The following is a 16,911-nucleotide window of genomic DNA, read 5'->3' on the forward strand; positions in this document are numbered from 1 at the left end:
AGTAATTAGGAATGTTTAAAAAAAAAAAAAAAGTTAGAAGATTGTCCGACTAGAATGTTTCAGAAAAACATTCCATGAACATTAATAATATTTTTCTGTGAAAACCTCAAGACTGTTATTAATCAACAAGCATTGCAATAACATTACTGTAAGAATGTTTGTTCAGAACTTTGAGAGAGCCTTGCCAGAGTATTAGCCAAAGTTCTGAGAACTTGTTTCCTGTTTGCTGGGAAGTGAAGGATAAGAGAGAAATCATCATTATACAGTTAAGTGAACTCATATGAACAAAGCTGCAGCACTAACATACTCACTTCTCTCAGGTCTGCTGGAGCACTGTGCTGTTACATGAGCCTCTGCATTCCTCGGATGGCTGACAGTCACTTGTTTGCCCAGCTCTGGGGTGCCGGGTCCCGTCTCTGCTTACCAGGATATCAGGAGCGTGTGCTGCACCTCTCAGCGTTAATTCTGTGGGGTTTGTTTTTGTGCCAGACCTTGAGACCCTTCAGCTGCACATGTTCCTTATGTTCACAGTACAAAAACACCTCAGAGTCCCAAACAGAATTAAAAAAAAAAAAAGTTAAATAGGGGTGTCAGGGACAAGGCCATTTATGTAAGCGACAGAGCCACAGATATCGCACGCTGATACAATGTTAGCTTTGTTGGCAGCTCTTTGTGGAATTTTTCTGCTGTGAAGGGGCCTTTCAGTCATCACCATTTGCTCTGTCACCTCATCAGTAATCTATTTGAGGTCATTCAGGAGTCGGTGACGGCTTGCATCGGCACTAGAGCACAAAAAACTAGTTTAACTCTTTAAATCAAGTAAAATGACTTTCTCTTCATAATATTGTTATATACACTACTGTTAAAAGTTTGGAGTTAGTAAGACCCTTTTTTGCAAATGAATTATTGTAACAATGCATTAAATTGCTCAAAAATGACACTGAAGACATTTATAATCTTACAAAAGAATATATACTGTTTTATATATTCTTTTGTAAGATTTTATATAAATTTTATATAAATGTTGTTCTTTTGAACTTTTTATTAATTGAAGAATGCTGAGAAAATGGTTTCCACAAAAACATGAAACAGCACAACTGTTTTCAACATTGATAATAATCAGAAATGTTTCTTGAGCAGCAAATCACCATATTAGAATGATTTCTGAAGGATCATGTGACACTGAAGACTGGAGTAATGATGCTGAAAATTCAGATTTGCATCACATGAATAAATTATATTTTAGCATGCATTCACATATAAAACAGCTATTTTAAATTATAATAATATTCCACAAAATTGCAGATTTACTCTATTTTTTTGATCAAATAAAAGCAACCTTGATGATCAGAAGACTTCTTTAAAACAAACTTACTGACCCCAAGCTTCTGAACAGTCGTGTATGAAATACCTTTTAAGTCAAACATTCAAAAAAAGAACAAATAAGCAACAACCAATGTTGCTATATGTGCAAAGATAAAAGAGACTGTACACCCTAAAATTAAAATTCAGTCATTATTCACCCATACATTGGTCCAAACCTGAGTTTCTTTCTTCTGTGGTATAAATAAATAAATAAATAAATAATTGGTAACTAAACAGTTTTGGTATATAACGATGTCCAAAATCACATTTCTGGAAATATAATTTTGCATGTTCCACACAATAAAGAAAGATATACAATTGTGGAACGACATGTGGCTGAGTAAATGACAGATTTTTCTTTTTTTGTGTGAACTATCATTTAAATGGCTCATTTTGTACTAAACAAAAACACTATTGGTTTAGGATATAGTTAATACTATACTGTCACATGGAATTGATGTTGATGTTGTTGAAATTATGCAGCCAAGCGATGATATCTCAGATCATTATTTAGTCTTGTGCAAACTTCATATAGCTAAAACTGTTTATCCCAATTCCTTAGCATATCCAAAACCTCAGAACAAATTGATGATGTAACAGAAACTATGGACTCTCTCTTTTCTAGCATTTTAAATACAGTTGCTCCTTTATGCTTAAGGAAGATTAAGAAAAAAAAAACAGTCTGACACCGTGGTATTATGAGCACACTTGCACCCTAAAGAGAGCAGCCCGGAAAATGGAGCGTAGCTGGAGGAAAACGAAACTAGAGGTATTTCGTATTGCTTGGAGGGAAAGTAACCTATCCTACAGAAAAGCATTACTAACTGCTGATTACTTTTCATCTCTTTTAGAAGAAAACAAACATAACCCCAGGTATTTATTCAATACAGTGGCTAAATTAATGAAAAATAAAGCATCAACAAGTGTTGACATTTCCCAACTGCACAGCATTAATGACTTTATAAACTACTTTACTTCTAAGATCGATACTATTAGAGATAAAATTGTAACCATGCAATCGTCAGCTACAATATCGCATCAGACAGTTCACTATAGATCCCCCGCAGAACAGTTCCACTCATTCTCTACTATAGGATAGGAAGAATTGTATAAACTTAATAAAATGTTAAATCATCTAAACCAACAACATGTATATTAGACTCTATTCCATCTAAGCTCCTGAAAGAGGTGCTTCCAGAAGTCATAGATTCTCTTCTGACTATTATTAATTCATCATTGTCGTTAGGATATGTCCCCAAAACCTTCAAACTGGCTGTTATTAAGCCTCTCATCAAAAAACCACAACTTGGCCCCAAAGAACTAGTTAATTATAGACCGATCTCGAATCTCCCTTTTCTGTCCAAGATACTAGAAAAGGTAGTATCCTCACAATTATATTCTTTCCTTAAGAAAAATGGCATCTGTGAGGATTTCCAGTCAGGATTTAGACCGTATCATAGTACTGAGACTGCTCTAGAGTTACAAATGACCTGCTCTTATCATCTGATCGTGGTTGTATCTCTCTATTAGTGCTACTGGATCTTAGCACTGCGTTCAACACTATCGACCACAACATTCTTTTGCATAGACTAGAAAACTTTGTTGGCATTAATGGAAGTGCATTAGCATTGTTTAAATCATACTTATAAGACCGCCATCAATTCGTAGCAGTGAATGAAGAGGTATCAAATCGATGACAAGTACAGTATGGAGTACCTCAAGGCTCAGTACTAGGGCCGTTACTCTTCAAGCTTTACACATTACCCTTGGGAGATATCGTCAGGAAACACGGTGTTAGCTTTCATTGTTATGCTGATGATACTCAGCTCTATATTTCTTCGCGGCCTGGTGAAACATACCAATTTGAAAAACTAGTGGAATCCATAGTCGATATAAAAAAAAAAAAAACTGGATGATGAGCAATTTCTTACTGCTAAATTCTGAAAAAAACAGAGATGTTAATTATAGGACCTAAAAACTCTGCATGTAATAACCTAGAACACTGTCTAAGACTTGATGGCTTATCTGTCAATTCTTCATCATCAGTTAGGAACCTAGGTATGCTATTTCATAGCAATCTTTCCTTAGAAAGCCATGTTTCTAGCATTTGTAAAACTGCATTTTTCCATCTCAAAAATGTATCTAAATTATGACCTATGCTCTCAATGTCAAATGCTGAAAAACTCCAGCTGGTCCAAAATGCAGCAGCTACTGTAGAGTTCTTACTAGAACCATATTAACCCAGTTCTGTCAACACTGTACTGGCTACCTATTAAACATCGTATAGATTTTAAAATCATGCTTATTACTTATAAAGCCCTGAATGCTTTAGCACCTCAGTATTTGAACAAGCTTTTGTTACATTATAGTCCTCCACGTCCACTGCGTTCTCAAAACTCTGGCAATTTGATAATACCTAGATTATCAAAATCAACTGCGGGTGGCAGATCCTTTTCCTATTAAGCGCCCAAACTCTGGAATAACCTACCTAACATTGTTCAGGAGGCAGACACACACTTAAAGTTTAAATCTAGATTAAAGACCCATCTCTAATACGCTTCTAATATCCAAATCTGTTAAAGGATTTTTAGGCTGCATTAATTAGGTAAACCGGATCCATGAACACTTCCCATAACACCTGATGTACTTGCTACATTGTTAGAAGAATGACATCTATACTAATATTAGTCTGTTTCTCTCTTATTCCGAGGTCACCGTAGCCACCAGATCCAGTCTGTATCCAGGTCAGAGGGTCACTGCAGTCACCCAGATCCAGTATGTATCCAGACCAGATGGTGGATCAGCACCTAGAAAGGACCTCTACAGCCCTGAAAGACAGCGGAGACCAGGACAACTAGATGAGTCCCAGATTCCTTGTAAAGACCTAGTCTCAGATGACCACCGGAACAACACCACAGGAACCAGTTGAGACCTCTGCACAATCTGACGTTGCTGCAGCCTGGAATTGAACTGCTGGTTTCGTCTGGTCAGAGGAGAACTGGCCCCCCGACTGAATCTGGTTTCTCCCAAGGATTTTTCTCCATTCTGTCACTGATGGAGTTTTGGTTCATTGCCGCTGTCGCCTCTGGCTTGCTTAGTTGGGGACACTTCATTTCCAGCGATATCGTTGACTTTATTGCAAATGATTGCACAGATACTATTTAAACTGAACTGAGCTGAATGATGACATCACTTATTTCAATGATGAACTGCCTTTAACTAAAAAATATGTTTACTATTGTCATTTTGCATTATTGACACACTATTTTCCTAATTAATGTTGTTCAGTTGCTTTGACACAATCTGTATTGTTAAAAGCGCTATACTGTATAAATAAAGGTGACTTGATATAGTTAAGTGGACATATTTTTTTCATGTAATTTATACTTCCTCTTCAAACCCCTTCAGTAAAACTAAGCTGAAGTTGTAATTGCTTTAAATCAATAGTTCTCACTGTTAAAAGCTCAGAATGCTTTACATGTCATGGTAAGCAATTGCAAATCACCTTCCTTCCTCGTTGTAATTTAATGACCAACAAAAAGTGGTTAAAACCCTTAAGAACATCAGGCAACTCATAAAATCTGCTGGACTCAAACCAATGAGGTAGCAAAGAGTGACTTTACATACAGCCAAGTATGGTGACCCATACTCAGAATTCGTGCTCTCCATTTAACCCATCCAAAGTGCACACACACAGCAGTGAACACACACACACACACACACACACAGCAGTGGGCAGCCATTTATGCTGCGGCGCCTGGGGAGCAGTTGGGGGTTCGGTGCCTTGCTCAAGGGCATCTCAGTCGTGGTATTTCTTGCCCGAGACTCGAACCCACAACCCTCTCTAACCATTAGGCCACAACTTCCCCTCAAAGGCAAAGGCTGTTTACATACTATTAATAAAAGACTGTAAAAATTAAAGTGCTGTTTTACTTACAAAGCTGCAGATAAAGTAAGCAATTGTGCAGTTAAAAATTATTAAACATTTCATTATTCAGACTGCTCACTAATTCGTGGCACTGTTTAATATTTATAACTTATGGTTATTTTATTTTATTTTATTTTATTTTAACATACACCCTCCAAATTATCATTACTGCAACACATCCAGACATTATGCTTAAATTAAAGATGATTCTCATTACTGAATTACAGTCATTTATATATATATATATATATATATATATATATATATATATATATATATATATATATATATATTACAATAAAGTATTATTGCAATACAATTTTGTTTTTGAAATGAACACAATGTCTGATGCACAAATTGTTCGATACTTTAATTTAAATAATATTTTAAATAATATGTAATTTATTTAATATTTATTTATTTATTCATTCATTTGTTAAATACTTTTTAACAAATTATAATAAATTTAGATATAATAAATGAATAAAATCCTAAAATAGCAAAAAATAAAGTAATTTTGTATTTTTTTCTTCTACTTTTAATTCTTTTTATTTTGGGGTTCAACCTTATATTTGGGATTCGGTTATAGCATGTATGTCACTTACAGTATATAGCACTTAACCCTAGAGATTCCTCTAATGTCACAAGTCTACAGAAATGTGTTCTTATCTTCACATCCCTGTTTCCCTTGTAAGTTCAATAATGCAACAGCAGAGGGCAGCATTTCTAGACAAATTACAGCCATTGAACTGAGAACTTGAATTGAGTGTAATATAGCAGCATCCACTTTTACTGGTGATAGTGGTTTGCCACATAGTTACTGTTTGATGCAAATGATCTAAACCCTGCTAAATGTATTATAATCACTATGTGCAATTGCAACTATGTGCTCTTGGTCCCATAAAACATTCAAGCCAAATCTGAGATGTCTAAGAAAGATAACCATATGAGATATGTAAATAAAATAAATGTAAGACATGCAGCTTAATGAGTTACTTTATGTTGTGCATCTCAGGAGGTTTACAGCCTAGAAACAGACAGAATGTGTGTGATCTCAACACGTGTGACACATCTCTGGGCCAACTGTCTCTTTTGCTTCTTTCCAGATTCACACAATCGTGCAGCTGATCCAGGCCAGATCAGTCCGTTCACTCTGAGCATGAGCAGAAATCACAGCGGCTGTGCAATCAATTTCTCACGCTGAATCATTTTCTTCATCCTTATATTTTATTGTTTTGATTATGTTTGTGCACGTAAACAGAGCAATCTTTCCAAAGGCATGGAACGAATGCCACCTTTAATGCCCTTCATCTCAAATTTTTATTTCTATTATTGTTGCAATTAAATATAAATGAATGCATTGCTGAATAATTCATAGCGTATTATTTGCTGAGCTTTTGAGTCCAACCAGTGTTTTACTGTTCATTATCACGGTTCATTGTGTTCAAAACAAGATGCTCAGTGCTTATACTTTCTTCAAACTATCACTATGGCCCAATTTACACAAACAGGGAATGTTCTCGCAACATTCATTAGGCCTAATGTTTTTTTTTTTTTTTAAGTTATATAAACAGGATAAAACATTCTTGAAGTAATGTTTATGGATCTTTCTTAAATTCTCATTGACAGAAAAGAAAGAAAACGTAGATTAATAATTTATTACATTACGTTATTTGTACCTGATGAACATTCTAGGAAATGTTTTTATAACCTTTAAGTAATATTGCAATTATTACAAGAAAACTGATCATCTTAATGTTTTTAGAATGATGAACATTCTAAAAAACAAACCAACAAAAAAACAGTCAAATTAGAACAATGTTTGTGTGAAAATAAAGTAGTAGTAGAATTGCAAGAAAAATTTTTGTAACCATTTATAATCATGACAAGAAAACAAAATTATAATGTGCTTAAAATGTTAAAAATAACGGTTCAAATAACATAGTTTCTGTAAAAATAATGTTAGTATAACATTGTAAGAAACATTTTTGTAACCTTTAAAATAGTTATAATCATGACAAGAAAACTAAATTATAATGTGCTTAAAATACTTTCTAATCTCAACAAGAAAACTGGTCATTTCAATATTTCACAAACATTTCATAACAGTGTTCCCACAATGCTTTTATAACTTAAATTTGTTGGCTGGGATACTGGAATAAACTTAAAATAAGAATTACCACTTCCCACATAACTGGATATTGAAAAAAGTATGCTCCACAATTTTTATTTAAGATTTTTTTTTTGGAATGTAAATGGAGGTGTATCATGTAGTCATCAAACCTGCTCTGGCTGCAGGTTCAAAAGTGTCCCGTCTTCAGTAACATGAAGAGTAGCTGAGGAAGAAAGGAGCGTTTGTCAGTCACCGTGTTTGAATAATTAAGCCAGTGTGATGTACGCCTTTGTTCACCACAAGGCCTCCATTAAGCAGTGTTACTCATAATTTAGTTTTGATCTGAGCCTGTCTGAACTGTTTTGGATATCTGTTGGAAATCTCTGAGATGCTGACAGCACATCTGAGGAAGACAGCCATGAATCTATCATCTAGGAATGTAAGGTGAACATCCACAGTAAGTAGAAAAGGTGAGGAGGAAGATTAGAGTTTGCACACAGTTCTCATGAAGTCAATTTTGTCATCAGACATCAGACTTTACATGTGCAGCTGGATGTTTTTAACCATGCATGCTCTCACACATAGGCCTTGTTTTTTTTTTTTTTTTTTTGCACTAATTAGATAACAATAACTACTGGAGATGCAACAACAATACAGTACTGCAGGGAGGATGTATGTTATTTTTGTAGGCCAAAACCCAGAAACATGTTAGCATTGTAGCACCCCAGGCTCCATCAATCTGGCAATCGCTGCAGAGCCAACTGGGTCAAATGGGTGGAGCTTGGACCACTCCAGCTCCACCTCTGTGATGTCAAGCTCCACCCACTGGCTCTGCAGAGAGCAGCCTCTTGTTAGGCCACCTTTTGGAGCTCCCACCTATTTTTAGAGCCCTCACCTGCCAGGCTGAAGCTATATTCCTCTCACTTTTGCAAGGCAAGCAATTTTCCTCAGAGCTTCCTCAAAGTTTCTTTAATAATACTTTTTTTTCGTTGAAGCATGTAAAATTTTTACACTCTCAGAAAAAAGGTACAAAAGCTAACACTGGGGTGGTACCTTTTCAAAATGTACACCTTATTTACCCCTAAAAGGTGTATATTAGCAGTGTTGGGGGTAACGCATTAAAAGTAATGTGAGTTACATAATCAGATTACTTTTCTCAAATGACTAGTAAAGTAACGTATTACATTTTTAATTTACACGAAAAAACTTTTTCAGAAACGTAACGCTAGTTACTTTGTTTACTCATGTATTGACTGACAGCTCCTGTCCACATGTTGAGAGAAATCAGGAGTAAGTGCAGAGGTGCTGTGTGCGCTGTGTGAACATGATGCTGTAGTTCCAGACTAAATATGAACATGCATTTACTCGTCACTAACACAAAAACAGATACAATATTCCTCAAAATTAAATAAAAACTGCGAAATGGATTCTCAGAATATTATACAAACCTGCAATAAATAAATGTTAACACAAAAATGTATTATGTATTCATTCCAATTTTTTAATCAGTGTCTAGATAGATTAACATAACATTTGTGTGTTTTTTTTTTTTTTTTTTTTTTTTGTGATTGAGAGGAAAGAGTTGACCTCCTCTCTTCTCCTGCGCTGTATTCTTTATGTAATCCAGAATGGCAGCACAGCTGAATGGTCTGTTTGAGCATTTTGAATTTACATTTCCTTCAGCCCAAGGCTTATTCATTTCACTTTTGGTATGAAAAGGCTTTTATATTTGACAAAATATAACTTTTTATATTAAAAACAAACAAGTAAGCCCAGCCCAGATGAGGAAAAACTTACGCAAAAGTAACGTAACACATTATTTTCCATAAAAGGTAACTAAGTAATGCAATTAGTCTTTTTTTTTTTTTTTAGGGAGTTTTGGTATTTGGTTTTTTATTTTTTAATTTTAACTTTTACTGAATATTATTGTTATTGTAAGTTACATATTAGTACCTTTTGAAAAGAGTTTTCTTTAGTCATCTCATCAAATCTGGATATCAAAGAAACTCCAGGATAAAACACACACATAGAGAGGATGAATGAACATATTATGGCTATTTGGTATCTTGATATGTACTGACTGAATATGTCTAGTGAAAAAATCCTCAAGGAATGTTAATGGATTAATTATGAAATGTCTCTCATTTGGAAGCAATCCTTAATAGATCAAATACGAATTAAATAAGATCCTACTGAAAATCTGACAAAATAACCAAACCGGTTATCCAACAGACTCTGATACGATTCTGACAGGATTCTGATTTGATCCCTTTAGGCAGAGACAAAGTGTGTATTTTTTCCTATGTTTTCAGCTTAAGATGTAGAGATAACTATGAGTAACTGGCTATCAAAGCATTTCTCAGATTTTTTGAGCAACCAGTGGAGTGTTTCTCAAAAGAATCGTTAGCCAACCATGGCTACTGCCTATTTAATCCAACAATGCACCATACTATGGTAGTCAAGCAGCGAGTTACATCGCTGTATGGGAAATGCACCCCAGTCTGACACTGCTATACTGGCCCAACTAATGGTGTGAGTTTGGGGCGTGGCTATCTGATTGTCTGACCAATAGCAGAGGGGAGAAGTGTTTGGGATACCTGTTTGAAAATTTATTTATATTTACATTATGACATTATTTGCTGTTTTTACTTCTGCTGTTCCATTAGTTGATCCTACTGGCTCAAGTCTTTAACGTTATAGCATTTTTTTTTTAAGTTGCAGCCACTGCCTGCATTTTTGAAAATTTCACAACATTTTCATAGCCCCACAGTCTATTTTGTTGTATGAATATCTTAACATGCTGTATACCAAAAAAAAGAAGAAAAAAATAAAGAACAGACCCTCTGCTTTTAAACAACAACAACAAAATTATTCTAGCTTCATGCATTATTTTATATCAACAATTAAATATGTGTAAGTTTCATTAAAAAAAGCTACATTTTGAACAAAAATCTGTGAAAACTAAATTTTTGTAATAGTGCGTTGTTGTTAATTTAAAAGAGAGAGAGAGAAAAAACAAGAATTAGTGTTAATTAATACATTCTTTATAATTTACTGCCAAATGTTATATGCCAAATTAATAATATGTAATCATGTAATCCATGAAAAAGTAACTGTAATATGACTATGAGCATTTTAAAATGTTTAAAAAAAAATCAGCCAATTGGAAGAAAAGAAGCCACTATAACATGAGAAAGTATAATTGATGCTTAATTCGTAGAATAACTTCATTGTTAATGTTATACAGAAGATTTCGTATTGATTTCCTATTCTGCAAAAACGGTTGTCACAAATGGTAAAGCAGATGTGTAAAAGCAAGCATAATTGTCTTTCTGTTGCTCAGGATAATATGAAAATTTGATCATGTTTCTAATTTGCTTAATCCCATTGGCAGTGTAACCCCCACAGACTATGTCCTTCCACCAGCCTTCCAATGGGAATGGATGGCTTTACCACAGACAGCAACACATTCCCTCAGGCTGAGCGTAGGCTGATATTTGGAGGAGGGATTCCGTTTTGACCCCGTGTGTTAATTGCTTTGTTGAGGGATGAAACAGCTGTGTTGCATGTGAACTGGAGAACAAGGCCAGGCCCCTGGAGACGGGAATGTCAGCCCGCTAGATTCCGTTGCTATGGTGACAAAGATGGAAAAATGCACCGGAGGAATTGCCATTAAATAAAGGAGGGTGTGTGTGTGTGTATGTTTGCACATCACTTAATGCTGCATGCCTTCAGACGCACAGACTGACTGCAAACACTCAGACAGCTCACTGCCATACTGCTGTTTCTGCAGGATGCAGGATGTATACTGAGCACCGTATGCTGATTTTCTGAATGCTTGGAATACTCTGATGACCTATTACATTTTTTTTTTTTTTTTAAATATGCAGTAAACAACTGATGCAATATCCCACAATGCAATGCACTTGACTTGACCTTTCTTTTCCAGTGTGAAAAATGAACCAGAATTAATACCAGCCAGGATTTTTAATCTCTTTCTTGTCTCATTTTTTGAACGGACTAGATTTTACACAAAATTGGTTTAAAAAATGTGAAATTGAGGTAACACACTGTTAAAAAAAATATAATAATATTTTATAATTTTATAATATAATATAATTTTATAATATAATATAATAATATTTTTCACAATATTACTATGTTTACTGTATTTTTGAGCAAATAAATGCAGCTTTGGTGACGGTGAGCACAAGAAACTTTTTCATAAATTAAATCATCAAATCAAATTGGTTTATAAATTAAACTGCACAGTATTTTTTTTTAAGCAGGATGTTAATGTAACATTCCAAGCATAGTCAGCTTATTCACACAAAAGCATACACAGACAGACACAAATAATCAAGATTATAAAATTAAGTGGGGCATCATTATACATCACACACACACACACACACACACACACACACACACACACACACACACACACACACACACACACACACACACACACACACACACACACACACACACACAGCCCTAAGCACCAGAGTAAGTGTCTGTAGTAAGTGTTTTGGGAGCATTTCTCCAAGCCATTTTAATGAATGCAACTGGATAATTACTAAACTGACTTAATTGCTTTGAACTTTGAACCATGCAGTCCAATATGAATTATGCAAGATTGGTTTATTTGTATCATGTCAATATCAAATTTCAATGAACCTTAGTCAGGGTATAGGTGCAATTTTAGATTTGACACAAATGAAAATGTGAGGGATTGATCTACAGTCCATTCAATAGATTGCCTTGGTGTTGATCACTGAAGGAATTGTTCACACAATAAATACAATTATATTGCTTATTTATTCACCTTAGCACCCTGAGTTCATAATGTTACTCATAAGTAATGGATACAATCTGTCAGAATGATTAACAAACTGTCCACCACACACACACACACACACACACACACACACACACACACACACACACACACACAAAATAACACACACACACTTTTTTGTTTACAAATGTCACATAACGTCTCAGGTTACGAATGTAACCATGGTTCCCTGAGTAGGGAACGAGACACTGCGTCCTCTAGGGGTCGCTATGGGGAACACCTCGTCGTGACCCGTGTCTGAAGCATACAAATGAAAAAACACCAACGAGTTGGCCGGCGACAGCCTCTGACGTCACTACCGGTGCGACTATAAAACAGGCATCCGGGAAAACACGTCATTCACTTCTTCGTCTGAAGCTTGCGTCCGAAGCATGGCAGGGAGCTAGAGGACGCAGTGTCTCGTTCCCTACTCAGGGAACCATGGTTACATTCGTAACCTGAGACGTTCCCTTTCAAGGGAACTTCGAACTGCGTCCTCTAGGGGTCGCTATGGGGAACAGTATACCCACGCCGCCATGCTGAGGGGAGTGCAGGCCAGAATCATGGCAAACACTAAGTATCAACTCTACCATTTCAATGGGAGTTGCCCCCGGGGACGTGTTAGACGGCTGTCTGTGACAATACCCCTTACGGCCAAAGGCCTAAGCTACATACCCAACTTAATTGTTAGGGCCTCGGCCCGGTGGTAGAGCTAAAGGCTTGGAATCAGGAAAGATTCCTTTAAAGGGATACGGCTAGGAACCTAGCATTTTATACTAAGTCTTGCCTGTCACACAGGGGCTACAGCTTGCTTCCGCAAAAGCTTGCTGAAGGAGCTGTCTCAACAGATCTCCAGTAGCAACACCCTGTTTAGATAGGGTATCCGAGGATACATGGGTGGAGTGGCGCCCAAGATGAACGGGGCTTTTACCAACTCAAGAAAGGGGCACGAAGCAACCGCGCGAAGCCCTCACCATATAGGATTTTAGAAAGAACGCAGAGTACTAGCGTGCGGACTTCCCACAGTGTGGATTTCAGAAAGTGTGCAAAGACTTCACGTGCACACTTACCATATCATGGATTTTCAAATACTGTTCTAAGGAAGGGCTCTCGTGGCACTCTGATAGAGCAGCTCATAGATGGAATGGTGCATCTCAAAAAAGTATGTTTGAGAGTCATCAACTCGATCTGTGGAAATAATGCTGGAGCGCTCTGGGAAAAACAGTGAACTCAGTCTCATATGAGAGGAGAACTCCTGAATCCAGAGTAGCACGCTCATAGGCGACCCTTCTTGGAAAAGGGGAGCGCTGCTAAACTACCACGAGAATCGCCCGAATAGCCCCTCATGGTTGAGGGAAGCGATGCTTGAAGTGTATAAATCAATACACACTGCCTGAATGGAGCCCAAGGAACCAAGGTCTAATCATCTCAAGAAAGGGAACGAGGCGGAGCGCATAACCCTTACCATACAGGATTTCAGAAAGTGCGCAGAGTCTTGCATGCACACTTACCAATACGTGGATTTTTAGAAAGTGCGCAAAGTGTTCACGTGCACACTGACCACCATGTGGTTTTCAGAAAGTACACAGAGCTTAGCGTGTGTACCTAAAGGTTCCTAAGCATCGCAGAGGCGCTGAACCGCACGGGAGAGGCAAGCTCAAATTTTATAAACCTCTAGCAAGGGAGCATCACCTGAGGCAGCATATACAAGAAGACTTCTGTAACTGCCACCTCACTTCCCGCTGGATTGCGACAGCACCTAAGCGGCCAGGAGACCCCTTGACCTGGCCGGACATCCATGAAATTCCCTGCAGTGCTGTGGCCAGGCCTGATGATCAAGGAGGCTCCCGCAGAAAGCTGTGATCTCAGCCGCCTAATACCGGAACATGAAGCCGGATGGCTGGTGCTGACGAGTGTTAGTAAACACTGTAACTGAGCACTGCAAAGGAAACTCACAGAGTTTATTAGTAGACATAACCACCAGCAATTTACACATAAGTATATACAGAAAGGGTTATTTTTATACTCCCACCCTCCTGCGCTGGAGCCCCGCTCAAGGGGCGCCTCCTTTTAGTCTGGACCATCAGTAAGGTGGTGTTGCTATACACATAGAACCAGCCAAAAACATTATAGGTCCAGCATAGGAGATTGTTATGCGTTAGAGGTTTCCACCTAACCTCGATCAGGTGGAGAGCTGGTGGTTACAGGGGAATTAGGAAGGGGAGGATAAAAGCAGAAGTTAAAAATCCCTAAAAGGGAACGAGTAGATACCTCAGTATCACTCTGACTCAGACGAGAACGCTGCCTCAACTGGATCACATCCCTAAGGTTCTGCTTACCCCCTTGTGACCCACAATTCCTCTTAACCCTGACAGGTGGGGGAGGAGTGTGAGTCGCGACACTAGCCTTCTGTGCCCGTCTTTGATCCTCAGATCGAGACAGGCCAGGACCCCTAGTCCACCTGGACCTTATGGAACGAAGGATTCTGAAAGCAGCGGAGTGCGCCTTCGTCTCCCCGAACTTCTCGATCACCGTCTCAAAGGAAATACCGAAAATTTCAGAAGGCGAAACCTGAGCATCGAGAAGAAAGCCTTTTCTTTCTTCCCGATGTCTGCCAGGTTCATCCACAGATGTCTCTCCGCCACCACCATGGCCGCCATAGTCCTGCACTTGGCAGAGGCAGCCTGCTTGGTAGCCTGGAGAGAGCTGTGGTGGGCGCAGCTCGGCTGACCTATCAGGAAAAAGGCTTTCGCCTTTATTCCAGGTCTCTTTCAGTCTGATATGCTTGAAGCTTTATTTTGTAATAAAAGCCACAGCCTGACCTGCTGCTGGAATTGTTCACTTAAGGGGTCCCCCAATAACATGAAGGGGCTTAGATGGCAAGGAGGGAGATTAAGAAGGATTATATCTGCTTATCCTTCATAGCCACCTTAGCACCCTGATGTCGGCAAAAACTCTTTGCTGAAAATAATGTTACGCCTCTTTCATCCTTTCGATCTCTGTACGGAGATAGGCATACAAGGCTCTGTCAGAATGATTAACGAAACTGTCCAACAGCCACATACGCACACACACCACACTGGGTAAAAACCCAGCAGAGCACTACCTCAGTAGTATCAGAAAGTGTTAAAGACATAACATCATCCTCCCGAGGCTCTCTCACACACACATTTTTGACGTGAACACAAATCCACACCACACACACACCACACACACACTCATTCTCCACCACTCACACACGGCACACCACGGACACATGGCACACAAAAACGAACGAGAGCAGCTTTTTTTCTTGAAAAAATGCTCGCAATGCACGCAGATTGCTTCTACTTGCGTGTTTACCCAAATGTCACGTAAAGAAATCAGGTGTCAAATAAAGATGCATGATGTGAAATTTCCTAGTCGCCAGATAGACAGAGAAAGACAAATTCTTTATGCACTTCCTCAATAATTGAGACGTGTTTTGTTAAAATTTATAGTCGCACCGGTAGTGAATAATCTTTGGCCAACTCACACATATTTAAGCCACGGGTTGTGTTCCCCTAGCGACCCCTAGAGGATATAGTTCCCTTAAGGGAATATGCAAAGATATGATGTGAAATTTTCTAAGACAGGAGACAAATATGCACTCCTATAATTATATTAACCAAATAATCTTTGGACACACATATATATGATATATATATATATATATATGTGTGTGTGTGTGTGTGTGTGTGTGTGTGTGTGTGTATTTATATTTTTTTTTTTGTTTGTGTGTTTGTTTTTTTTTGTAATTTAAATTATTTAATTGTCAAAACATAATTGCTTATTTTTAATCCATCAAAGGTTGTAGACCAATACCTTCATTATTATTGATAATTAGATGTAAATATTTAAGGGGCTTTAAATAAATGTTAATTTAGCAACATTTAGTAAGATATAACAAAAAACAATGTACATAACAGGCAGGAAACTACTACAAAGAAACAATTAAAAACAATAAAAAAAAAACAATAAAAAAAAAAACTGGGAATGTCAATTTAGATTTTTTCACTGTAAATTGTAAGATGACTTGTTTTTCACTTCAAAAAATTGTACATGATACAAAATGGTCCAAAATGAAAATGGTTAACAGTATTTTACTGTAAAATTACACAAAATGTCCTAGTTTACTGTATATAGTAGAGAAGTAATGGGTTTTTGACATAACATTTTTAGTCTTTTACAGATATAATTGTGATATTTTCTTTTTACAGTATACTGCACATGATCACAACAGCAAAAATAAAGACTAATGCATTGGAGAAAGGCCACCTTCTCCATGACACACTGAGACAAAATAAGAGAGTCATGGAGGAGATCTAGGGAGCTAACAGTCCAGTGCTCTAATCAAGCTTATTTTGAAAGGATTTACACTCAAGCAATGTGACAAGCAATGAAGACTCATGTGGTGCACCAGTGTGCTTTAACTGAAGTGAAATGCTGTAAAGGGATGGCACCTCTGACAGCTCTGCCAGTGTGGGGTGGTCCGGGGTAATGGGGTCACCCTCAGTGGGCGAGGACTGTTGAAATTCAAGCCGCACAGACTCCTTTCTGATTGCACCTGCAGCACCCTCTCGGGTGATTTACTCTCAGGCTACAAAGACAGGTAATGTGTGTCTCTATCAGACCTTAGGTCATTTA

General features: G+C 37.5%; 1 protein-coding gene across 1 annotated transcript in view; it reads right to left on the bottom strand.

The window, feature by feature from the left end:
• The window catches only part of LOC109045442 (A-kinase anchor protein 2-like), an 88,825-nt gene extending 88,375 nt beyond the window's left edge, over window positions 1–450 (bottom strand). Inside the window, 1 exon segment of the mRNA XM_042732153.1 lies at window positions 312–450. The gene's annotated coding sequence lies outside the window, so the exon portion shown is untranslated.
• Window positions 451–16,911: the final 16,461 nt, after the last annotated feature.

The sequence above is a fragment of the Cyprinus carpio genome, chromosome B10, assembly GCF_018340385.1.
Source record: "Cyprinus carpio isolate SPL01 chromosome B10, ASM1834038v1, whole genome shotgun sequence".
NCBI lineage: Eukaryota > Metazoa > Chordata > Actinopteri > Cypriniformes > Cyprinidae > Cyprinus > Cyprinus carpio.